We start from the raw sequence: 27649 nt of genomic DNA, 5'->3' as shown, positions 1-27649 counted from the left end.
GTAGCTTTCTGAAAATGCAGTCAGGCATTTGTGTGTGTGTGTGTGTGTGTGTGTGTCTGTTTTTGCATATCTGTGTGTTTGTGTCTCTGCAAGTGTATGTGTGTGTCAGTGTGTGTGTGTGCACTCATTTATGCATGTGTGTATATGCACATATATATGTGTGTGTGTGTGTGTCCATGTGTGTTCTCCTTGTTTATTGAAGGAGGACACAGTGACATGGAAAATATGTTAACCAGAAGATTTTTCCCTAGTGTTGTTTGATGTGGGTTTTCATTCTGTATCTCAAAGCCAAAATAATAAACATCACTGAATTGGGGCCATATTCACAATGTGTTGTAGAGTATGAGTGCTGATCTAGGATCAGTTTTTCCTTTTAAATCATAATGAATAAGAGATAGGTCCTGATCCTAGATCAGCACTCTACTCTGACGTGCTTTGTGAATACAGGCCTTGGTGTCTTCTTTCTATTTAACTGAATATCACATTATAATCAACTTAACTATTTTGTATTACTGTGCAGGCTGAAATAAATATTCATTTGCCTAAATTATGAAGTAATGTTCAGTTTGAAGATGGCAACGGTAGGCAACAGTGCACATTTTATTTAGCTTGTACTGAAAAGGTCAACTTTTGTCAGTGTATTTTTATCAGGAATAGAACACCAAGAATAATGTGTAAGCAGTAACATTTGGCATGTTATTAGGTGTTAGTGTAAGGTACAAGTTGTTTCTGGTTGTCACTGGAAGGTAAAACTCCTGGCCATAGTCTGGATGCTAGGGATTGTCTTGAGTCAGTACTTCTGAAGAAGCCATGATTTGGTTGTTCACCAAGAAATTGTATGTGCATCCCACAGCCCATCTTCATATTTTCCTGGCATAAGCTGTGTATTATGTGAAGCAATGAAGCATCTAAGTCTTATTCAATCAGATTTTACTCATGTATTCAAAGAAGATCAAAATAAGCATCTAAATTGAAAATGACTTTATTTGGTACAGTGCACACTGAAATGAAAGACAGGTCAGCGGCTTCTGTGAATTAGCAAATAGCATAATCCCCTGCAGTTAATAATGTCTTTTAAAAACTGCCTGTTGGAAAAGACAGATATGGTTTGGACAATGGATCAACACCGGTTTGTGTCAGATGGTGTTTTGTTCCAAGGTGAGTTTCTGACTTTGCTAGCTAAGTCTTCAATAGACAGGAACAGTGATTGTAGAGCTTTGCTAGCTAAACCTTCAGTGGACAGGAAACAGTGACTGTAAAGCTTTGCTAGCTAAACCTTCAGTGGACAGGAAACAGTGACTGTAAAGCTTTGCTAGCTAAACCTTCAGTGGACAGGAAACAGTGACTGTAAAGCTTTGCTAGCTAAACCTTCAGTGGACAGGAAACAGTGACTGTAAAGCTTTGCTAGCTAAACCTTCAGTGGACAGGAAACAGTGACTGTAGAGCTTTGCTAGCTAAACCTTCAATGGACAGGAAACGGTGACTGTAGAGCTTTGCTAGCTAAACCTTCAGTGGACAGGAAACAGTGACTATAAAGCTTTGCTAGCTAAACCTTCAATGGACAGGAAACGGTGACTGTAGAGCTTTGCTAGCTAAACCTTCAATGGACAGGAAACGGTGACTGTAGAGCTTTGCTAGCTAAACCTTCAATGGACAGGGAACAGTGACTGTAGAGCTTTGCTAGCTAAACGTTCAATGGACAAGAAACAGTGACTTTAGGACTTTGTGAATCATTTACAATAACACAAACCGAAGAAATGAATTATGATTGGTATAGAATACTTATTATGTTTAGTAGGTTATCTTGATTACTTCTCAACTAATGCGGTATTCCAGAAAGCAGGATTATTAAATTAGCCAGTTAACTTTGATAAACAGCCACATATAAGTCTAGTTGATTAAGAAAGCTACATTTGTATATTGGTTGTTGTTGTTGAAGTGATTTCAAGCAATGTTTGATGGTTAACTGGCCATCTCATTGATCCACCTTTCTGGAACAGCCCGCAGCTATTTTAAACAAACCCATAGATTTTCATTCTATTTTTTCCAGAACAATTTTTCTTTGAATCAGTTGGGCTACTTAATTAATACAGCTTTCCAAAATGCTTTCATTTGTTATTAAGTCATGTTCCCCTATTAAGTATAACCCTGAGTATTTATGAGCATTACATATACAGTATATGAGAGCAGTTTTAGGTAAACTCGTTTAGCTAGAAGGCTCAATTGAAAGCATGAAAACATGAGTGAAGGAGGAATTCCAGCCGAACGTTATTATTTGATGAGTTTAATTAAATCCCATAGTTTGTCTCAGGGCGATTCAGGGGGTTTGTGTGTTTAAGACTGATTCATTTTTCATGACGCATAACTGGAGTCTGACTTCTCATTAGTGAGTAGACTGCATGGCGGCTGAGGGCTCGCTGTCTCTCTGGCTTTTGAAATACAGATGTCTGATCTTTCACTTACCTAGTGCTCCACGTGGGCAGTCTATGGTACTCTGCATGAATTTGATGTGAAAAGAGTGTCTGATGCAAGTGGCTAGACTCAGTTAACCATACGGTAGTATTTATAAAGCAGTGTTTTTGATTGCTACTGTGTAGATACTGTCGTATGGATTTAAGATGTGGACTATAAGTGAAAATATTTTACAATGGATTCTGAAGTAATGACATTCATAGTGTATTTGTCTTCGCAAACTTTTTCAGTTAGGTGACGTACATGGTCACTACAATGTAAAATGCACATACATGTATCTTCAGAAAGTATGTGTTATAGCCTGCAATTAAATTGAGATTTGTTTGTCACTGGCCTACATACATTACCCCATAATGTCAAAGTGGAATTATGTTTTGGAAATGTTATAAATGTAATTAATAAAAATAAAAATAAAAACTTTGTTATGGCAAGCCTAAATTCAGGAGTAAAAAGTTGCTTAACAAGACACATAATACTAGTTAGTGTTTAATATGATTGTTTTATGACTACCTCATCTCTGTACCTCACACATACAATTATCTGTAAGATCCCTCAGTCGAGCAGTGAATTTCAAACACAGATTCAACAACAAAGACCAGGGAGGTTTTTCAATGCCTCGCAAATAAGGTAAATGGGTAAAAAAAAGCAGAATTTGAATATCCCTTTGAGCATGGTGAAGTTATTAATTGAACTTTGGATGGTGTATCAATACACCCAGTCACTACAAAGATACAGGCGTCCTTCCTAACTCAGTTGTCGGAGAGGAAGGAAACCACTCAGGCTTTTCACCATGAGACCAATGGTAACTTTAAAACAGTTGCATAGTTGAATGGCTGTGATAGGAGAAAACTGAGGATGGATCAACAACATCGTAGTTAGAAGCGTGTACAGAATAAAAATATTCCAAAACATGCATCCTGTTTGCAACAAGGCACAAATACTGCAAACATTTCGTCAAAGCAATTCACTTTTTGTCCTGAATACGAAGTATTATGTTTGGGGCAAATCCAGTACAACATATTACTCAGTACCACTCTCCATATTTTCCAGCATGGTGGTGGCTGCATCATGTTATGGGTGTGCTTGTAATCATTAAGGACTGGGGAGTCTTTCCAGGATGAAAAATAAACGGAATGGAGCTAAGTGCAGGCAAAATCCCAGAGGAAAACCTGGTTCAGTTTGCTTTCCACCAGGCACTGGGAGATGAATTCACCTTTCAGCAGGACAATAACCTAAAACACAAGGCCAAATCTACATTGGAGTTGTTTACCAAGAAGACAGTGAATGTTCATGAGTAGCCGAGTTACAGTTCTGACTTAATTCTGCTTGAAAATCTATGGCAAGACCTGAAAATGGTTGTCAACAACCAGTTTGAAAGAATTTTGAAAAAAATTATGGAAAGATGTTGTACAATCCAGGTGTGGAAAGCTCTTAGAGACTTACCCAGTAAGACTCACAGCTTTAACCTCTGCCAAAGATGATTCTGCAAAATATTGACTCAGGGATGTTAATGAAATATTTCTGTATTTCATTTTCAATAAATTAGCAAACATTTCTAAAAACATGTTTTCACTTTGTCATTATGGAGTATTGTGTGTAGATGGATGAGAGAAAAAAATAACACAACAAAATGTGGAATAAGTCAACAAGTATGAATACTTTTTGAAGGCACTGTGCATTGCTCCTAGATGGATTTCCTATGCTACACCTATTATTGGCACAGCATAGTGTGATTAATAGTGGGAACAAGATCAATATGGATGTTGGCAGATTAACAACTAATTGCTCAACTATCAATGAGGCAATTAATGAACATTCAGGTCATTACAAAACAATGACCCTCTTAGAAATGTCATGTTTTCTCCAAAATGCACAAAAAAAAGGTTGGAAAGGTGAATATGGGTCACCACTACATATTCATTCCATTTCAGCATGTGCTGTGCTATCTTTGAAGATAACCTAAGGTGGTACTTTTACTACATTGGTAAGTAAGGGCTGTACAGTTTTACATCAGTAAATTACAATACATCCACATGATGGTGCTGTTTCTCATTGGATAACCATCTAGGATCAAACTAGTGATGCCACCAGTTACGGAGGGGATTCAGATTGTAACCTTTCAAGGTACAGAGTTATTGAAACTGTGTGTATATATATATATATATATATATATATATATATATATATGGCGAAACATACTGTACAATTTATATCATTGCTTCATGGACTGAGAATCTTAGACCCAGTTGCAGAATCTATGTACTATAGATTGAAAAGCATGAATATATTTTCTATAAACATAATTAACAAACATATTAATAATTCATAAATTATTAGTTTGCCTGCACCACAAATTTTTTGGGGGGGGATTTAATCTCTTTGTCAGTTGTTTACCTAATGTATTTGATTTGCTTACAATGTCACTGTCAAAGTGAGCTTTCATATTTTGAAGAGATTAATGACAAACGGAGAAATAAAATAAGATTTAAAAATAATTCAATGTAATTGTTTAGGGAATTGTCTGGTTATTTAATCTTGGACAAATGAGATTTGGTTTTACAGACCCATTTTATTTATTTCAAGCAAACTCAGGCCTATAAATCATATTATGAATACACATTTGAAGAAGACAATTAGGATAAGCATTATTCTATGTTGCATGAAGTGAAACAATGCAAATTATATATAGTTCAATACATATCCAGTAGATGGCAGCCAAGCAATGTAACATCTCTCTGCCACTGAAAGACCCCACTCCCCCTTTAGCACTTTTAAAATATTCCTTTCCTACCCCTCCGCTGCAAGACAGTACCAAGTCTCTTACCTTAGACAACATCTTCATCCCACCTTGTCCGAGAATGAAAAGTGACAGTGAGAATCAACTTATTTCATGCAGTAATGAAGTACAAAGCCTATTTGTACATGCAACGAAGCTCATACAAGATGAATGTTCTCTCAAAGAAAGTCCCCCCAAACCCACCCACCCCAACCTCCCTCCCTCCCTTAGTTTTTGTTGTTTTATTCTTTCCACCACCTCCTCCTCCACCTCCTCTCTCTGTCGCTCCTCTCGTCTCAAGTTCGATGGCGTCACCTTCACCATCTGTCTGTTCAGCGGCCCATGCCGTTGGCATTGTATCGTGTTAGGAGAGCAGGAGAGTCTCTGGAATGGCACGTCTTGAATCCCCCACTTCCTCTCCTCCTTTCACATCGCCACCATCACCCGTGTTGTCTATAAAAAGCCTCCCCACCTCCATTCCTCATTCTGTCTGTCACACAGACGGCTGGTGGCGCCTTAATTGGGGAGGACGGGCTCATAGCAATGGCTGGAATGGCATTAATGGAATGGTATCGACACATCACAAACACGTTTTCCTTGTGGTGATACCATTCCATTCACTTTATTCCAGTCATTATTATGAGCCATCCTCCCCTCACCAGCTTCCGGAGGTCCATCAAAAGCATGCATAATTTCAGCCCATATCCCGGCTTGTTCATCTGATGCAATGGAAAGACAATATTCTTCTCATTCGGAAATAACGCCTCGTATTTCTTTGCCCCAAAATAGAACCAGCGAGTCGTGTAGAAGGTAGATGATTAGATAAAAGAGGATTTGATTAATTTGCCTTTTGTTTCATAGTTTTAATGTCATTGATGTTACTGTTTTGAGGATGCACTACTTGAAATAAAGCTGTACAAATACTGACTGACCCAATTGGTTGCTTGATTTCAAATTTCTGCATTTATTCTTCAATCATGGTGTCTCCGCTTCAACAGAATGAGAAACCGTATACCTGAGCTTATCACAGACACCTTCCACGTGACGAGTGCCCGGAAGAGTCACGCGTGGTTCATGAAAATGCATGCATGCTTGTGCACATGTGCATCCGTGTGTTCAAGTGTGATGTGTGTTTGTGTGTGTATTCTGTTTACGTAAGTGAGGGATTGTCTGTGTCTTGAGGGTGAATATGCAGTCTCTATTGAAGACATCCAAGCCATCATTCGACGTGTCAGTTCTCTTGACTGTAAAGGCCGATTTTCTCTATCTTCTCCAACATCCATCTCTCCTTCGCCTGCACTGATCTAAAAACATAGCTGAAAGCAATACGTTGAATGCCTCATATAGGCTCCCTTAGGAAAGAAGACATGGAGAGGAAGCCTCATGACTGTTGCATTCCTCTGATTCTGATTTGGAACATTCCATTCATTCATTCCTCACTAAACAATGTTGCCTTCATTCCTTGATCGATTGATTCGATGAAGCTGTCAATCATCCATGAATGCCATTATCTCATTTTCCATGTACTTTCATGGATTGTTTGTATTGCCAGACTTGCCTGCAACACATAATTCAACAGAAGTCCAATCTACATGTTGGTATGGACTTAAACTATCCCTGGTGAAAGCAGAGTAGATGAAAGGAATGTCATTTTATTTTCTCACATTGGAATGTTATTTTTCATATGAAGGAGAAGTAATTACATTTTTCAGCCAAGGATGAGGCCCCGCTAAGAACTCCATCTTTCTGGAAAAATAATCGAAACAAAACCGCATAACCCCCACTCTTCCTCCGTAGACGCCGAGTGCTTTTAAAATGCTGGCTTTTTTCAAACAGTGATAAGCGAGGGGAGCTATCTACAGGGGGTTTGGAATCCACATATAAATATTGTTGTGTGTGTTTCTAAAACAGATTTATGTGGCCTATCATTTAAGAGGCCCAGAACTGTGGGTAAATGCAGGCTAATATGATATGTTGTATAGAATATTGTATGGATGAGGGGGGTGAGGAAGGTGTTATGGGTTTGCCCAGAGGCTTATCAACCATGGTCAAAGTCCTTTTGAATGTTGCATTGGAAATGCATCTATAGCCTTGGTAAAACGGAAAAAATGACTATGGCTTTCTTAGTAGCCGCTTTACAACTATTTTCTGTGAGTTTAGGAAAACAATTTACTGTACATAATAATGCCCATTTTCTCAGATACTGTTGTAAATGGATGACCTAGGTATATGATGGTTTATATATCATAAAGTTCACGAATTATTCATCAGGAAGAGGATCCCACACTACTATGTCAAGAAAGTCAAGGCTTCACAAGGTAGACCTACTGTGATCACACTTACCTTATTTGTCCTAATAATGCTGTTTGGAATCTCATCTTCACCACCAGTAGTCCTCATAGCGGTTGAGTATGGACAAGTGGGTTGGGTGATAGGAGACAGGCACCCCTGGCGCCGTGCTGTTGCCATGTCCACACTTGTAAATCAAGCTCATTGAGGCCTTAATGCTGATGATTATGACAGCCCAATCACTGGGGAGTGGGGGAGATTTGAGTTATGGGTTTGGGGAGGATGCCCAGAAACTAAAGAGAACTGGAAATTGAGAAAGAGCACACGTTACCCCAGATGGAGACTAATGCTGCGGCTGGCCCTGGTGCCTCTGAAGTAAACGAGGACCATTAGCTCCACAAAGTCAATGGAGTATTCAGATCTAATATGTTGGTGTTTACTTTCCATTATCATGTTATGTTTTGTTGGAGAGATAGTTCAACTGTATTTTGTAGTGTATTGTTCTACATTCCAAGCAATCGCACATCAACCATGCATAGACATTTAGGAAGCATAAAGTCACTTCTAAACATAGCACAACTACAGAGAAACACTTAATTACTGACGGCCTTCCGAGATTAAACCAGGACCTCACCTTTTTCTCCACCTGTCCACTGAAGGTCCCCTCAGAAACCTTTGAGAAGGGTTTCATTTCACTATATTAATAGAGGCCTATGAGATTCCCTGAACTACTTCGGGTTTCCTACCTTTCGGGCCCTTCTCAAACCCCACAGGGGTCTCATTACTCCAGGTTATGAAGGAGGGATGAAGCTGAGGGATGTCTTAGATAGACTTTGATACGTCACTGACAGAGTTTAAGTAATCCACCTGCCCACTTTAATGCTGTTGAATAGCAATGACCCATGCACAAATTAGCTGAGTCATTTAGGTCTTGTCCACTCTGCTCTCAACTTATACTACTCAAATTCACATCTGTTTTCACTGATTTTCAAAATTAGGTATGCTAATATCCCACTTTACTCACTTAAATTGTACATAACAAAAACAAATAAAAATATAAATGACATTCTAAATTTGTTGATTTGATAATACATTTATAGGATAGACTGCGATAATGCTTTATGGCTAAATTAATATAGTGATATTATCAACAACAACAGTTGTGCATCACTGTATCTCGTAGAGCACAGATCTTATGAAGAGATCCACAAATTTATATTCAGATTAGAGTAGGCCTATATGCCATACTTTGCGTTTAGGGCTGAGGGATGATGCAGTGCCATTGATCGCCAACCATATAATCAGCCACAAAGCCTGACAAGTGTAGTGCCAGATATTTCAGAGATGCAGACAGCAACACACTGCTACAGGTCATAAACCCTCACCTTCACTGCTTGATGTTTCTCTCTGTTTGGCCCTGTCCAATATTAATGCAAATAACAATGCTTTTTTTGGGTGACGTTTTTATGGTTATCTCGCCGCACGCCCCTAAATGTGCTGATGTTACAATGCTAATGGATTCAAAGGTAACCTATGGCTCGGGTCCTGTCCAGCCCCCTTCCCTCAAGTCACTTGTGTATGCATTGAGCTGATAAGTACTGCGATTCATTTTCCCCATGGCGGAGCACAGTAAAAAACTGGGGAGTAATAATTGCTTCCGGCCGAGACGAGGAAGGCTAAATATGCTTGATTGCCTCCTCAGCCTCAATGCCGTGTAATGAAATATGGTTGTATCTTGGACAGGAAACTGTGCCGATAGCTTTCTTGTCACTTTTTCTGCTATTCGTTTTTAGGTCTTTTTTTATTTAATTTTTTTACTCCCTCAGCAAACCCAACATCTGTGTCATATTGTGGCATAGAATCCATCAAAGCGTAATATATTTTCAATGAACGTTATCTTTGTGATAATGTTATAATTACAAGGCCAAATCGGGTCCTAATGATGTATTCCTGGCCACATCAAAATGGCCTTCCTCATATATTCCCCTGTTCTACATTTTAATTTGTGTGTTCATTAGTATGGACAGGATATATCAGGGGAACATACTGTAGATAAGGGGAACTCAGCAACCCACACTATTGTTTCAGGCAGGATTTGAGGGCAGACTCCACCACCCACTTTTACTTGCATAACCACTTTTTTCCGTCCTCTGTTTACTTGTAAAATGTCTTTAATCTAAATGAAAGCAGTGGTTTATGCAAATAGAGACATCTGAGGATGTTCAGGTTGGCTTCTCAGCTATGACGAAACATTCACATACTAGATATGATTAATCCAATGTTCATTTAAATCCTGGGCAAATTAAAATAATAACTGCACTCACAAATTTCACATCAGTGGTCTTGCCATGGCAACTCATGTTCGCGTGGTTTCCACAGTTTTCGTGGAGGTCCTTCCTTCCCATACAATTATACCCACCGTCATCACAACTTCTTAAAGTTTAACTGCTCCTTAGAACCAACTACTCTGGTTTTAAACAACCTAAGTGTCACCGATAAGAGTCAGAAACATTCATTCTAGTGTCAAAATTGACTACAAAGTGTAAATAGGATCATTTTGGTCAGAAAATCAGTCTTGTGAGTTTGTCACAATTTACTGAAGGGTTGGATATGGATTCCTTACATGCCCACTTTTTCCAATAATGCCTAGAGACAACACGTTGTGGTCTGCCCCCAGCTGCCATGTGAAAATGTTTTGTCAAGTCTGCGTATGAGTGCAACTCAAGCACATTTCGCTCGGCAAATAGGAGTGAAAATTGGCTTCCATAAAGTTGGTGCAAACTTCCAGTGCATTTCAACAAAATTACCAGATGGCCAGCAATGGACAACCGACAGGGTCACTTCTGCTGCATGTCAACCATCATACCACTGGTGTGGGTGAGTACGTTATCTAAGCAGATAGCTGGTACCCAGCTAGATGGTAGCTACTTTTTGTTATACAAAATAGTTATACAACATTATTTGCTAGCAAGCCAGGCTAGAAATGATAACACAGATGAAAGGGGAATGATGCTGTAGCTAACGTGTAATGTGATGTTGCATGTCAGAGCAAGATGCGCATAGATCACGTTAGCTAATTACCTTGCTAACAAGAGCTAGCGTTAACTAACTCACTTTTGTACATCGCGCTGGTCCGTACAATTGACCTTATTTTAGCGGCAAAAAAACGTAATACTTCCAGATCAAATGTAATATCAATACCATTGTAAAGCACAGTTTCTCCCCTTTCCAACAAAATCAATGACAAGACCTTCATGAAGCCCATCTCTGCATGATTCAAGTAGGCAATGAGCTCCGTCCTTTTCTTTTTAAAAATGGCAGGTGGGGTAGTGAAACTTATTGTGTGATAGTGTAAGGGAGCGATATGTCATGTGGGGAAACAACTTTTTTCACCCGATCTGTCCAACTTATCACCTTATCACCTCTAAAATGTAAATAAAACACTATAACGAGTTTATATAATGTGTCATTACATACCTATTTGAAGGTTTGTTTCGAATTTGAATCGGGTTTTTAGGGCGGCGCTAAAATTATCTTCAGAAGTGAACAGCGGCTTTTAAGAGTCATGAGGGCTTGCAGTGATGACGCAGAAAATGACTAGGTATCCCCCTTAACCTGTCCCTGTCCCTTTCTTGTTTTTAAACGGTGAGAGAAGCGCTACACCTGGTGAAGAGAGGCTGTAAGACACAGAATTAGTTGGTACATGCGTGCTGTACGTTACGTCATGACACGTCACAATTTAACCTGTCTGGGCTAGGGGGCAGTCTTTTCACGGCCGGAGGAAAAACGTACCCAATTTAAACAGGTTACTACTCTGGCCCAGAAACTAGAATATGCATATTATTAGAAAACACTCTGAAGTTTCTAAAACTGTTTGAATGGTGTCTGTGAGTATAACAGAACTCATATGGCAGGCAAAAACCTGAGAAAAAGTCAACCAGGAAGTGGAGGATCTGAGAATTGTAGTTCTTCTTTCTAGTCCCTTTCGAAACTACAGTATCTGTGCTGTTACGTTGCACTTCCTAAGGCTTCCATTGGCTGTCAAATGCCTTCAGAAAGTTGTTTCAGCCTTCTCCTGTTACTGGGCAGATAATAGGAGCTCAGTTACTGAGTGGACTGCCTGTGGACAAAGGGATTGGATATGCGCGGTCACGCGAGCGCGCCGTTCCTTCCATTTCTCCTTGAATGAATACGCTATTGTCCGGTTGGAATATTATCACAATTTTACGTTAAAAATACCATAAAGATTGATTTTAAACAGCGTTTGACATGTTTCTACGACCGGTAATGGAACATTTTGACATTTCGTCTCTGGTACCGCGCTCACGCGTTATGCCTTTGGATAGTGCTCTGAACGCACGAACAAAACGGAGGTATTTGGACGTAAATATGTATTATTTCGAACAAAAACAACATTTCTTGTGGAAGTAGCAGTTCTGGGAGTGCATTCTGACGAAGATCAGCAAAGGTAAGAGAATATTTCTAATACTAATTCTGAGTTTAAGTTGCCCCGAACTTGGCGGGTGTCTGTATAGCACTCTGTGATGGCTGAGCTATGTACTCAGAATATTGAAAAATGTGCTTTCTCCGTAAAGCTATTTTAAAATCTGACAAAGCGGTTGCATCCAGGAGTAGTCTATCTATAATTCTTTAAATAATAGTTATATATTTTGTCAACGTTTATGATGAGTATTTTTGTAAATTGATGTGCACATTCACCGGAGGTTTTAGTGGGAATACATTTTCTGAACATCACGTGCCAATGTAAAATGCTGTTTTTGGATATAAATATAAACGTTATCGAACAAAACATACATGTATTGTGTAACATAATGTCCTAGGAGTGTCATCTGATGAAGATCGTCAAAGGTTAGTGCTTCATTTAGCTGTGTTTTGGGTTTTATTGACACATGTCCTTGCTTGGAAAATGGCTGTGTGGTTATTTTTGTCTATGTACTCTCCTAACATAATGTAATGTTTTGTTTTCGCTGTAAAGCCTTTTTGAAATCGGACAATGAGGTTACATCAAGGAGAAGTGTATCTTTAAAATGGTGTAAAATAGCTGTGTCCCGCAGGTAGCCCATAGAAGTTAACGTACAGCGTCGGAGGGGTCAGTTTACTCCAATATTATTGAGACATTACCATGTCAATCAACCCTTGAATAGAAACGTAGTTCACACCCCAGATTTTGATGTCAACACAGTCGCTACAGTCCCATTAGTTTTCATTGCAGCCTGCAAATTTGTACGGAATGGGGTTAGTCACCGTTAACTGTAGCCCATTGGCATTTAGGGTCAATACAGGGCAGGCACTTGGATGCTAGCTTGCTACCTAAACATAGGATGTAGCCAGCTTGCTTTCAATAATATTTCAACTCAAACTGGCTAGCTTACATTATCTATCTAACGAACTCGTTTAAACTCAGACAAAGACATGATAGCTAACCCAGATTTACAAGTTAGGTAGCTAGCTAGCTAGCTAGCATTCGGGGGCTTAGTCTGCTAACCCAAAACAACATGCCTGTTATCATAAAAGTTAATTGTCTATTTTCGAGGGCAAAAATAAATGAAGGATGGTACTTGTCTAATACAAATATAGTGTTGACTCTAGTAGCAAATAACAAAATGTATCAGTAAACATTCAGCAGCGTACACAACTGGTTGCATAGTAACAGTGTCAGCGTCACCGACCTGAATATATTATGTAGTTACGATCCCTCTATTAGCATATACATTACTTTGAAACTAGAGAAAGTTCTTTTCCTCACTTTTTCCTCTCTGTTTATTGAGTGATGATTTTCACAGGCTACGTACAAAACCTGGTGGATTTGTTGTTCACCAGCGTCGTGGGAATGCCTCAGCCATATCAGGAGCTGTTACAGAAGGCTGGGGCAGTGGCCAGACACCAGTCTCGCTTCAGAATAATCGAGGAAACTTGAATCCGGTTGGTCACATTTGATTTGGTCAATAGTCAAAATACTTTCTGTCCTGGAATTCACCTAACCACGATTGATAATATAATCAGTGCTGTGTGTATCTGTGTGTCTTGTACAGTATGTTGTAAGGAAGTGCCACCTTCCGCTGTGCCAGTGGACTACTTCTGGGCCCAATTGAGTAATGCCAACCAATCAGAGCCATATCGGCATGTCTCCCTTGTGAAATATTTATTTGTATATATTTTTAAATATTTTTTAAATAGTTTTTTTCTTCCCTTTTTCGTGATATCAAATTGGTAGTTACAGTCTTGTCCCATCACTGCAACTCCTCTTCGGACTCGGGAGAGGTGAAGGTCGAGAGCCATGCGTCCCCCGAAACACGTCCCTGCCAACCCGCAATGCTTCTTGACACACTGGTAGCTTAAACGGGAAGCAAGGCACACAGAGGAAACACTGTCCGTCTGGCGACCGTATCAGAGTGCATGCGCCGGCTCGCCACTGGAGTCGCTAGAGCGCGATGGGACAAGAACATCCCGGCCGGCCAAACCCTCCCCTAACCCGGATGACGCTGGGCCAATTGTGCACCGCCTCATGGGTCTCCCGGTCGCAATCGGGTGCGACACAGTCTGGGATCAAACCCATATCTGTAGTGACGCCTCTAGCACTGCAATGCAGTGCCTTAGACCGCTGCCCACTCGGAAGGCCCTCTCTTGTGAATTAGCTGTGAATCTGGATCTCTGATTGGCTATGTTCAACCCTGTATTTACTGTTGGATTCCATGTGGGGCGGCAGGTAGCCTAGTGATTACAGTGTTGGACTAGTAACCGAAAGGTTGCAAGATTGAATCCCCGAGCTGACAAGGTAAAAATCTGTCGTTCTGCCCCTGAATAAGGCAGTTAACCCACTGTTCCTAGGCCATCATTGAAAATAAGAATTTGTTCTTAACTGACTTGCCTAGTTAAATAAAGGTCAAAAATAAAATATAAAAATGTATGGTGAGTCTTTCTCCCTCTGATATATGAGCTGGGTTGGATATAGGAGCCAAAGTCGGGCTCCTTCATGGCCGGTATCTGTAAATAGAGCTGATATACGTTGCCATGACCATCAGGCTTTGCCAAACACCTCAGAAGGGTCAAACGGTCATTACTAATAAGACAGTACATCATAAGTGTTTACTAATATCACCCTTTCAATAGATGTGTTACTCATCAACTCTTCCTTGGTTTTCTACAGATGGGCAGAAGAGATGCTTTTGAAATGGAGTTCTCTGACTAAAAGACAGGTTGATACCGATGTCTGAATACCTTCCTCTCAGCATTAAAATTAAACAAGACACATTTATTACCTTTTATCATTTATTTTTCATTATTGACTCGAATGCGGTGTGGGATCCTGCGTATTCTTCAAACATATCAGATCATTCCTGTCTTACGGGACACCATACAGGAAGGTATAATATTTGCACATTGTTATATTAGCAGAACACTGCTTCTACAGTATTATGTGAAGTATGGTTAATTCTACATGGAACTGTTACACTTGAAATGTATCAAAACACTTTGTTTAGAATATCTACATACATTTAGCTATTACACTCTTCGTGTATGAATTACTCTGTAGGCTACAGAGTATTATGAGAGGAGTGCCATCCTCCTGCCTCTCACATCTGCCTGTAGTTATTGGACTCTTCATGCTGGACCCATGGGTTGAGTCAAACTCTGTCATATCCAGGATGGACTGTCATGCATTCCACCCTTCCTACCACCTGACTGCACCTGTCCATAACCTGTAATACAGTGCCTTCAGAAAGTATTCATACGCCTTGACTTATTCCACATTTTGTTGTTACAGCCTGAATTCACAATTGATTTAAAAAAAAAATTCTGTGCCATCTACACACAATACCCCATTATGACAAATTGAAAAGATGTTTTTAGATTTTTTTGCAAATGTATTGAAAATGAAATATAAAAATATGTAATTTACATAAGTATTCACACCCCTTTGCTATGCCACTCCAAATTGAGCTCAGGTGCATCCAATTTCCTTTGATCATCATCATCCTTGAGATGTCACTTCAACTTGATTGGAGTCCAATTGTGGCCAATTCAATTGTTTGGACAGGATTTAGAAAGAAACACACATGTTTATACACTGAGTGCACAAAACATGAGGAACACCTTCCTAATATTGAGTTGTACCCTCTTTTGCCCTCAGAACAGCTTCAATTAATTGGGGTATGGGCTTATTTTACAAAGTATTGACTCAGGGGTGTGAATACTTACAATTGAAGTTGGAAGTTAACATACACTTAGGTTGGAGTCATTAAATCTCGTTTTTCAACCGCTCCACAAATTTCTTGTTAACAAACTATGGTTTTGGCAAGTCGGTTAAGACATCTACTTTGTGCATGACACAAGTCATTTTTCCCCCAAAATTTTACAGACAAATTATTTCACTTCACTGTATCACTGCATCACAATTCCAGTGGGTCAGAAGTTTACATACACTAAGTTGACTGTGCCTTTAAACAGCTTGGGAAATTCCAGAAAATTATGTCATGGCTTTAGAAGCTTCTGATAGGCTAATTGACATCATTTGAGTCAATTGGAGTTACCTGTGGATGTATTTCAAGGCCTACCTTCAAACCTTTGCTTGACATCATGGGAAAATCAAAAGAAATCAGCCAAGACCTCAGAATTTTTTTTATACCTCCACAAGTCTGGTTCATCCTTGGGAGCAATTTCCGAACGCCTGAAGATACCACGTTCTTCTGTACAAACAATAGTACGCAAGTATAAACACAATGGGACCACACAGCCATCATACCGCTCAGGAAGGAGACGTGCTCTGTCTCCTAGAGATGAATGTACTTTGGTGCGAAAAGTACAAATCAATCCCAGAACAACAGCAAAGGACCTTGTGAAGATGCTCGAGGAAATAGGTACAAAAGTATCTCTATCCACAGTAAAAGAAATCCTATATTGACATAACCTGAAAGGCCACTCAGCAAGGAAGAAGCCACTGCTCCAAAACCGCCATAAAAAAACAGACTACGGTTTGCAACTGAGTACAAATGAGTACAAAGATCATACTTTTTGTAGAAATGTCCTCTGGTCTGATGAAACAAAAAATAGAGCTATTTGGCCATAATGACCATCGTTATGTTTGGAGGAAAAAGGGGGAGGCTTGCAAGCCGTAGAACACCCATCCCAACCGTGAAGCATGGGGGTGGCAGCATCATGTTTTGGGGGTGCTTTGCTGCAGGAGGGACTGGTGCACTTCACAAAATAGATGGCATCTTGAGAAGGACAATTATGTGGATATATTGAAGCAACATCTCAAGACATCACTCAGGAGGTTAAAGCTTGGTCGCAAATGGGTCTTCCAAATGAACAATGACCCCAAGCATACTTCCAAAGTTGTGGCAAAATGGCTTAAGGACAACAAAGTCAAGGTATTGGAGTGCCCATCACAAAGCCCTGACCTCAATCCTATAGAAAATTTGTGGGCAGAACTGAAAAAGCGTGTGCGAGCAAGGAGGCCTACAAACCTGACTCAGTTACACCAGCTCTGACAGGAGGAATGGGCCAAAATTCACCCAACTTATTGTAGGAAGCTTGTGGAAGGCTACCCGAAATGTTTGTCCCAAGTTAAACAATTTAAAGGCAATGCTACCAAATACTAATTGAGTGTATGCAAACTTCTGACCCACTGGGAATGTGATGAAAGAAATAAAAGTTGAAATAAATCTTTCTCTCTACTATTATTCTGACATTTCACCTTCTTATAATAAAGTGGTGATCCTAACTGACCTAAGACAGGGAATTTTTACTTGGATTAAATGTCAGGAATTGTGAGAAACTGAGTTTAAATGTATTTGGTTAAGGTGTATGTAAACTTCCGACTTCAACTGTATGTCATGGATGGGACTTTATCACCCACTGGAGACTTGAAGACAGAACCTTACCCAGAGAGCTGTCAATGTGTGGTTAGACAACCAACTCCTTATATTTGGCACAATAGACAAATGCCGTTCTGGTTAGACATCTGAAGTTGTACTCTAAACACAACTTATTTGTACGTTTAGGCATACTGTCATTATAAGCACATCAATATGATATTTACAGCATAAAATGTTTTGTCTTTGTAACACAAACACACTCATCCATTTTTTTAATGATAAATGTATCTACACTCATGCTGGGAGATGTTGGTACAATGTCCACATGTAGCCTACGCCTACTAGGGATACTAGTAGTTCTAGGATTTGTCCCCCGGGAAAGATATAACAGTGGACATAAGGAGAGACGAGACAAAACTAGCAGGTGATAGAATATTGTGTTGTAGGACAGCTGATTGTGTTGCAGGACAATTCACAGTTGATACCATTTCCACAGTAACATGTAGTGACATGACGTGATGAAACGTTGAAACTAAGTTGCCAGCTGCTTTCATAGCCAGATGTTGTAGAACGAGTGTCTTATAAACACTGGCTCTTGCTATCTTGCCATAACTGATTTGACACAGAAATATCAGCTGGATAGGATAGCATGCTGCAGCTATCACCAGGCCTTGCTAGCTAGATGCTGTCAGTTTAACACAACACAATGGCTTAACTCAAGGGCAGCGAAGGCTTTAGACTACGCATAGAACTGAATTAGCTGACCATTTTGTCCTCAACTTCAAAACTCAGTTTTCTCCATAGCTTAGCTTACCTCACTGTACTCACTACTGCCCTTGTTTGTTGTGATTGAATGGCAAAGACACATCCAAGAAATACCCACATCAAACCACACCCCCAAGACAACTCATGTTTGCCTTCAGTCATGGCCACTAGTATTTCTTAATGAACATTGATGAAAAACAGGGCCAAATCAGGGACCTTGAAGCATGACGACTGAAATTAGGGTGCATCCAATTTGGCAATTTTTATTTTATTTTTATTACTGCATAATTTTGTCGGAACAACCTAAAGCACATTTCTCCCTTTTGGTTCAATAAGCAGCTAATATTTACAAGAATATCAGTCCACAGGCTTGTATGGGCACCGTATCATTTAGCAGGAAATAGCCTGAGCAAATGTTCCCGGCACAGTAAATAATCAACTCCACAAGTGTAATTTGTTGTGCTGCTTAAAGGAGAACGTAATAACATACTGTATGTTTTCATTATAGGCCACAAAGCCAATCAATATTTCTGCTAAGTCATTTTTAGGATTGTGCATGAAATTTGTGTGTTACCCGCCAAGCGAGAGTTTGGCACCCAAATGGTACCAGTGATAAAATGTTGTTTTGTTGTTACATAATGATTAATTCTATAAACAAATCAACTTTGAAATATGATGATATGCTTTAATAATATTATTTCTGTGACAAGATGTCATGTTGCGGTTATATCATTAATATATCTTTTTTTTTCTCTCTCTTGTCGTTCCAGTTCTCTTTCCTGAGACGACAAAAACAGGATGAGGCTTGAGAGGAGGTACGATTTTGAGATGGATGTGGTGTGTTGAAATGTGATTGCCAATTTGGAGCCATTATGTCCATGCGTTGAGTGCCAGAGCTGCCTGGATGGGTTAACAAGGCTGACACTGGTCCCACACAATCAACCAGTGTGGACAAAAGATTTGCCACAATGAGTATAACAACACAATTTGTTAATTACCATTTCAATTAGCCCCTGGATTGGGATTAATTCCATTTCAAAAGCAGTCATTTCAGATAATGTTCTGTGTCTGAATTGAAAACAAGCGTAAAATAGTCCATACTGAAAGCAATTTTCAATCAATCTCTTACATAGAAACGGAATCAACCACAAATCAGATGGCTCGGCTCAGGTCATTGTTCTGCCATCTCTCCCTTGGTTAGTGGAGAGAAAAGGCTGGATCTGGCAAGCCAAACCTTTTAGAGAGAGGGAGACTGACTGGCTCTGATGAGGCCATTCTGGCCATGCCTTGTGCTGTGTGCCAGGCTTCAGAAGCCTGATTGATAGATCGTGATGAGACTGTCACAGAGGAGGCAGACTAGGAGAGATAGACTGGATAAGGATGTAGCTGGTGAGGAGGATGTATTTGGAACACGTGGAGAATGAAGTAGGGAAATTAAGTGACCGGCTGGATTGCGTGGTGGACTTGTGAAGAATTAGGTGTGCAGCAAAGATGCATGTTAAGGCCACACAAGTTTAGGACATGTTGAATAAACACTGGCAGCGAAGTTGGTTCATTATGTTGCAATTTATTGTTAAGATTGTTCCAAAGCTTTGTTAATGGTTTACTAAATCCTTGTTGAAAATAACAATATATGAATTGCTATGTACCGGAGTGCCAAGTCTAGGACCAAAAGGCTCCTTAACAGCTTCTACCCCAAGCTGTAAGACTGCTGAACAATTCATCAAATTTACATTTTTTACTTTAGTTTATTTAGTAAATATTTTCTAATCTCTATTTCTTGAACTGCATTGTTGGTTAAGGGCTTGTAAGTAAGCTTTTCACGGTAATATCTACACCTACTGTATTCGGCGCATGTGACAAATGAAATTTGATTTGATTTGAAAACATTACACCACTATAACTTTGTGTAACAGAGCTACGTAAAAATAGCTGGTCGTCTAAAATTGCTAAATGTTTTAATTGCCTTTATAAATTGCTGTCTAAACATCTGCTTTGGACATCATGTTAGTGCATATTGTGGACACATGGTACATTAGCAGGGCAACTAGTGTTGTGCTGAATATTTGTACTGGGATGTCCACTGTTAGTGATTTCAAACTCAATAAATGCCCCATGTTTTACTTTTATTTTAGCCTGCGAACGGAAGGCTGACTCACTAGAACGCCAAATGTATTATTAGTCTCTCACATATGTGTAGGGAAGCCGAGACAGTGAGAGGGAGAATGAGAGAGAGGGTAGCAGTGTGTGCTCGTGAGTAATTGAGGTCGAGTGAGAAGGAGAGAGAGAGAGCATGGTACAAGCCAGTAAGAAAACAATGGAGAGAGTGGGGGAGCTCTAGTACCACTATCGGGTCGAGGAGTGGCCCCCAAGCTCTTATCTCCCGCCTGCCAAGCCCTGACCGGGGGCCCTGGCCCCGGCTTCTACTCCCTCCTGGTGTGACTCCCCGTTAGCCCCACTAAGCAAGGCACCCAGGTGAAATGAGCAATTCCCATTCAGAGGCGGAGTCACCTCGGAGACTCACCCAGCGAAATGGCTGCTCACTTTGGCTGATCAATGCACTCTCTCTCCCCTGTGCACTGCCGCAGAGTGATAGCCAGCAAAAAAAAGGTTAGGGTAAGAAAGAGAGAGAGAAATGTTAGCAGAGCATTTAATGATATTTGCCACGGTCTCTCTGACTGAGCACTGTCGAAGGGAGATGGTGCACTTTGCATAAACTCAAAGCACACGCAATATTGCTGTCGTCGCTGTGAAAGTGGCTGCGCCAGCCCCGCCGGATATGAGAATATTTCAGCAGGCTGCACTGAAATGTCTTCCAATATGAATGATATTAACGATAATCACTTTGAATTACTGGGGTGTATCGGAAAAGAAATCCCGAATGACTCAACGTTGCGGAGGCTCGTGTGTCTAGCATTTACACTATTATAAAGATGTACTTTATAATACCAAACATTGCTGATAGATAGAATCGAGTGACAGAGTACTCATAATACACACACTGAGTATTATGACTGATGTAAACCTACCTCTGTGACTGGATGTGCTTCTATCACTGTAGCAGTAATTGATACCAGAACTGCAGCTGTTTCTACAAACCATAATACCTTACTTTATAACATTCTCCACTATTTCAGTCTCCTTTAGTGATGGTGATATGTACTGTATACACATCTAGCTCTAAAAACATTGAGACAGTGACATATTTTCTGTTGTTTTGGCTCTGTACTCCAGCACCTTGGATTCAAAATGAAGTGCAGACGATCAGTTTTAAGTTGATGGAATTTTGTTTAGAAATTACAGCACTTTTTGTACATAGTCCTCCCATTTTAGGAGACCAAAAGTATTGGGACAAATGAACTTATATGTGTAGAAAAGTTTATATTAAAGTTTAGTTCAAAGGTTTAATGAACTGTACCGTAGAAAGACGAATAGATTATCTGATGGTTCTTTGCAACATATTGATCTGTTTCCCTTTTATGGCCTTTTGGATTATGTAGTTCCTACTAGAATGTTGTGTGCTGTAAGTGATGCTCTAAGTTAGCCACCATTTTTGTACAAAATACACTTGTTGATGGAAGTAAACATTTCATGACACTGGTCTTGGATCAGTCTAAGAGAGGAAAGTTGCAAACAATTCCCTGTTTGTAGCATGCTTAAAGAAGGACTCATCTTGTCACATTTGTTTGAACTCACAAGGTCAGATTGTCAACTGATGATAACAAACTGACATACTCAGAGGTCCCTGATAGCTGAAGTCTTTTTATTTAGGAAATCATTACCTGGTCCATAAACAATCCCTAACCCCTACTCCCTATATGCACATGTACAGATCACACTGGAAATAATATATCATTAACTCTCCCTTGCCCTTTGATAGGCTAATCAGAGGTGGAATTTGTTTATACTTTTCTAGTCCTTTCAGATGTACAGTAGGGTCTAATCTAGGGTTTAGGGTCTTATTGAGGTTGTCTGGATGTGACCCATTGTTCATGATGACACAGGCCTACTCAACTAACATCGCCTCAACTAACGTCATAGGCCCCAATTCTGAAAAACAGCTTATTTTCTGTATCAATCTTTGTTAGCTTGGCTATGTCATTCCCACAAAAAAAACAATTTGGCTTCAAAGTGGCCCCTGTTGAATACTGTACCATCCTAAGAAGACGTGTCAGAGATGAATCACTGTTGATTACAGAACGAGAGTAAGGCAGAGAGAGCAGAGAAAGGAGGCCTCTCTCCGAGTATAGTGTAGAGACGTGCCTGTAACAAAATGCAAGCTTTGAGTACAAGCTTGGCAGAGGCAGATGTGAGGGGTTGAATCCACCCTGCCATCAGCATGTCATATCTGTAATATACTCCAATTATTTGTGATATAATGTACCGGCCCATCTCGGGGAGGAAATGTCAAAGCACTCATTTTACAGAGCAATTCAGAGGGAACTTTTCCAGCGTTTTCCCCTACGGTTAAGAGAAGATGGAGAGAACAACAAGTATCTCTCCCCATTTCACCATTAATGTCAAGGAGAAAAAAGGGAAGAGAGGTTGATGGACAGAGCGAGGGAGCAAAGGAAATATACTGAGTTTGAAGAGAGAGGATGATTCTAAGAGTTGGAGAGATACAGAAATGTTGGCAGAGATAGTTATGTCAGTGGAGAAACAGTGAGAGGGTGAGTTTATAGTGAAGAGAAAAATAAACAGACAGACAGACAAGCAGACAAACAAGCAGACAAGCATTGAAAGATAGTGACAAAAGGTCCATATGAGAGAGAAGATAGATTGTTTTTAAAAAAGGGCAAAAAGAGAGAAGGCTGGTTAATGTTCGCTTCAACGACTGCAATAACCGTTATGACATTCAAATGGGAAATTACCACAATATGGAACAGGCTGAGACAGCAACTTGCATGTAAATAAAGAGAACGTCATGACATATTTGCTGGTGTCATGATTTTTTCCAAGCACGCCTTGAACACCTCTTGACCCTGGGCATCCCTCAAGTGCTTGTGTTTGAATTAGTGTGCGAGTGTGTGTGTGTGTGTGTGTGTGTGTGTGTGTGTGTGTGTGTGTGTGTGTGTGTGTGTGTGTGTGTGTGTGTGTGTGTGTGTGTGTGTGTGTGTGTGTGTTTGTGCATATGTGCAAGCAAGCGTGTGATGGACTTTGACCTTTTTTGTCCGAGACAGAAATAAAAAAACCTTTTACAGGATGTACAATATAATATTTTGCAGGGGATACTAAATAAAAGCAATCAATTCACCACAGTGGTGTGGCCAGATTGTTATTCATAATTCAGCATCGTATTGACAGAATAACCTCATTAGGATCCACATTTACATTTAACTTCTATACTGTACTGTACAACACTATATAACTGTCAGCTTTATGTCTGAAGGCGGTTCTCCAGTAACCCATTATTCCATTGTAACTCAAACAGGGTAGATAGTTATTAAGCCACTGTCGCCTAGTAACCCATCATTCCACTGTAACTCAAACAGCCAATGTCGCCCAAATATAATTGGTTGGGCGGGATGGACATTTTACCAGTTATTTGCATCCAACTCACCCCGGACAGACTAATGGAGCAGATTTACTGTTATGGCCAACACGTTTCATAGGTACTCATACGTGCAGCTAGTTCAATGAATACTCTACACTGAATTGTGAAGCCCAATAGTCTTGTTTGCACTAGAGACAGCTGGTATGTTTGCTATTGCATTCATGCATGTATTGGTGATTTGGGATCTTTGTATGTCCAAATATTATATATTTGTTGAAAAGTCATGCATAACACCTTTATTACATATTGGTGTCACATGAACAAGCCAGTAAAAAGGGATTCATTGGTTTATGCCAAGCGTTTTTTGCTTTAGTGGTGGGGTATTGCTTCTTCCCATTGATTTCATATTAATTCTACAAAGTCTCCACAGCAGGCGAATCCATATGTAGATGATGGCAGCATCACCTTATAGCAGGTAATCATTAGTCCATCATTTGCCCAAGCAAAGGAGCAATTGATTAGCTTTTCAATTCCACACTCACTTCTCAGTGTCGAGACAAATCCGCTAGTAATCATTCAAAAACGCCAAGGATCATTAAACGGTGGACACACTCTCGACTCTCCCCTTCACACACCAAAAAAGGTCCCATCAATCAAAAGAGATACCTTCACACTTTGCATGTACCTCTTTTACTTTCCCCCTTTCAACATGCGGTTCCCTTTAGTCGAGATTGGGTAATTGGACGACACATTTTGAATACGGCTATAATGGAAAGTAGATGACAGTAAACCTTTGCCCATCGTGGAGAAGGATGTAACGGAAAGAATGGAGTCGATGCCTATGATGACAAACGCCAATAGTCAATAACATTCTAGCATTCTTCAGCTGTGATGTATCCATTCTCTCTCAAGAGGTGGAGTTTTTCCAACTAGTCAAAACAACACAGTAGGCCTACTACAATCTATACATTTCCATTTAATGCTGACCATTTTAGTTGATTTCAACAACACAATATTTACTTAATCTGTACTCCTACCTGCACAGTTTTAAAGTAATGGACGTAGAACAATGAAAAACAAAGATGGTACCAGTATTTTCTCACATCCCCTTGATTTGTCGCCCCTGGCTTATTGCACGACTTTGGCCAAAGGGGCAACGCATCTACCGTATGTCACTGAATCTACTTTAAATTAGAATATCTCATAAAAGGCCTGCTGTATAAATGTCACTCTCTCATCTCATGAAATGTCTGCCTTTCATTTGGCACATTCACTCGCATCCCCTTTGTGACAAAACCAACTGACTGTGGATATTAACAGGGCTCTGACTCTATCGCTCTCTCTCAACAACTCCCACATTATTAAATTGCTAATCGTGCTGACAATCAAGCCCAGACCATGTCATGCCGCCCATAACCACAGTCAGAACACACAATAGATGTTTTCATCATCCCCACTATCGCAGGACTTGTTTACATCGGTGTCAGTCAAGACGCTCCGCAGGTACATTAACATGCTTTGTCGCAAACAATAGCCACCATGATTCCCCCGGGGCTTGTCGCACACCAAATCTTAGTTGTACACGGGAGGCAATTATTAAAGAAGGGGATGAATATAATATTTGAATATCTGAACGCGTTAAAAAGGGATAGAGGACGAGAAGCGTCAGAATTTATACCGCGCATAGAAGAATTGCGGACAAGCTTAAACGACTTCAAAAGTTTTCGTTGGGAAATGAGACGCAGGAATACGAGTTTCTCACAAGCATTACCTTGAGCTCTGCTCCGTGTGCTAATACCAAGCTAGCGTAGCTTCTGGAATACACATTACACGTCAGCCCCCAAAAGACTAGGCACAAAATAAAAGAATAAGTAAGCTGTGACATGTAATTCTAAATGTCTTAACCACTACAGTGTCGCACATCTCGCATCTGCACTTCTTCTTTTGGATGTTCTCATTTGTATCCACACCTGTGTCATTCACCGCTTTATGTCTTAAGCTAATTTCATGGTCTAGGGGTTTGGATGGATGGCTCGGGTGTGACAGAGGGAGGGAGGGAAGGAAGGAAGGAAGGAAGGAAGAAAGAGAGAAAAGAGCGAGAGGGTGACTGAGAGATGGAAAGGGGAGTGAAGAAAAGGGTTGCACAACAGATGACATGCTTACAAGTGGGGGATGAAACGCTGTTAGTTTAGAGAATGACTTAAACTGCCACCAAATAATCTGCTCACCTTGAACTCCATTATATAGTATCGACCAAATGCATAATAGTTGGGTATTGAGGGGATTATAATCCCATATTACATGGTTGTTTCAGTACATTTAAAATAACCTTTATTTAACTTGGCAAGTCAACAAATTCTTATTTCCCATGACGGCCTACCCCGGGCAAACCTGGACAACACTGGGCCAATTGTGCGCCGCCCTATGGGACTCCCAATCGTGGTCGGATGTGATACAGCCTGGATGTACAGAGGAGAGGCTATACGCCTGGTGCCCAAATCGATGACGTATGTCGTGTAGCTGAGTCAAGTGGAGATGAATGGATTCGGTTCAGTCAGTTCAGTCATCTTGATTAGCCCTTCCCAGCAAGCTAGCTTATGCTGGCTAGCTGGCAACAACAGCAGCATGGCGCTAGTTAAACAAGAAAGTCATGTTTATTTTGATGGGCGAGGGAGAATTAATTTATAGTATTGGTCACCATCTGGATGACACCGTGACATGCCAATTAGCTAACGACAAGCCGTTACGAATGACCAGCGCATCACTGTTGTATCGAGGTGCTTGTTATCCTCAGCTCCGGGCGACAGGTGTCCCAGAGCGAAGCAATATGGTTGGGCGAAGAGGTTCGTGCTTCCCACCGGGCAGCTGTATCACATGGAGCTAAAGTGGCCAATTTGTTCCATTCAACTTTATTTTATTTTGAGTAGGATAACAGCCTACACGAGAAATAACTTCTAATATTGTTTTTTGGTACTAGTAACCATCTGGATGTCACGTGATACAGTCTACACTGCTCAATGGGGATAGATTGTGCTGCAACCCTGCAACACAACAACACAGGGCACAGTGTCCTTTGCTCCCGCTTGCCATGGTAAGGAGAGGGAAGTTAGATAGTGTAGCCAATATCAGGCCAGGGTGACAGCTAAAGCACATTTATTGTAGTGATTTTCACCAAAAAATGTACAACTACAGGATAAATGTCTACATTTTTGTAAAAAATGTAAATTCTCAGATATAAACAGAATGATTCTGAACAAGTCCCAACTTCGGCAGACAAGTTTCTAATTCTCGCTGAAGTTTATAGCCACGTCTATAAATTAGCCAGCAGGGAAGTGCTCATAAGGACAACTGACTGACTGACTGAACTGACTGAATCGAATCAGTTCGTCTCCATTCGACTCTGGCTGTGCGGCACACAGTGCATTCGGAAAGTATTCAGACCCCTTGACTTTTTCCCCCATGTTACGTTACAGCCTTATTCTAAAATTTATTATTTCTTTTTTTACCCCATCAATTTACACACAATACCCCGTAATGACAAAGCAAAAACAGGTTTTTAGAAATTGTTGCAAATTTATAAAAAATATATATATACACACTACCGTTCAAAAGTTTGGGGTCACTTAGAAATGTCCTTGTTTTTTAAAGAAAAGCAATTTTTTTGTCCATTAAAATAACATCAAATTGATCATAAATACAGTGTAGACATTGTTAATGTTGTATGTAGCTGTAAACGTTAATGACTATTGTAGCTGGAAACGGCAGTTTTTTTTAATGGAATATCTACATAGGCGTACAGAGACCCATTATCAGCAACCATCACTCCTGTGTTCCAATGGCACGTTGTGTTATCTAATCCAAGTTTATCATTTTAAAAGGCTACTTGATCATTAGAAAACCCTTTTGCAATTATGTTAGCACAGCTGAAAACTGTGGTTCTGATTAAAGAAGCAATAAAACTGGCCTTCTTTAGACTAGTTGAGTATCTGGAGCGTCAGCATTTGTGGGTTCGAT

At 40.2% G+C, this 27649-nt stretch overlaps 1 protein-coding gene across 35 annotated transcripts in view; it reads left to right on the top strand.

Moving 5' to 3' along the window:
- The window catches only part of LOC115194257 (receptor-type tyrosine-protein phosphatase delta), a 393126-nt gene that overhangs the window by 13188 nt on the left and 352289 nt on the right, over positions 1-27649 (top strand). For all 35 annotated transcript variants that reach the window (XM_029753824.1, XM_029753815.1, XM_029753802.1 and 32 more), the window contains exon 3: positions 18912-18956. The gene's annotated coding sequence lies outside the window, so the exon portion shown is untranslated. The remainder of the gene's footprint in view (positions 1-18911; positions 18957-27649) is intronic.

This window comes from Salmo trutta, chromosome 5 (genome assembly GCF_901001165.1).
Source record: "Salmo trutta chromosome 5, fSalTru1.1, whole genome shotgun sequence".
NCBI lineage: Eukaryota > Metazoa > Chordata > Actinopteri > Salmoniformes > Salmonidae > Salmo > Salmo trutta.
The sequence above is the reverse complement of the archived record's forward strand: the minus strand, read 5'-3'. Positions and strand labels throughout refer to the sequence as shown.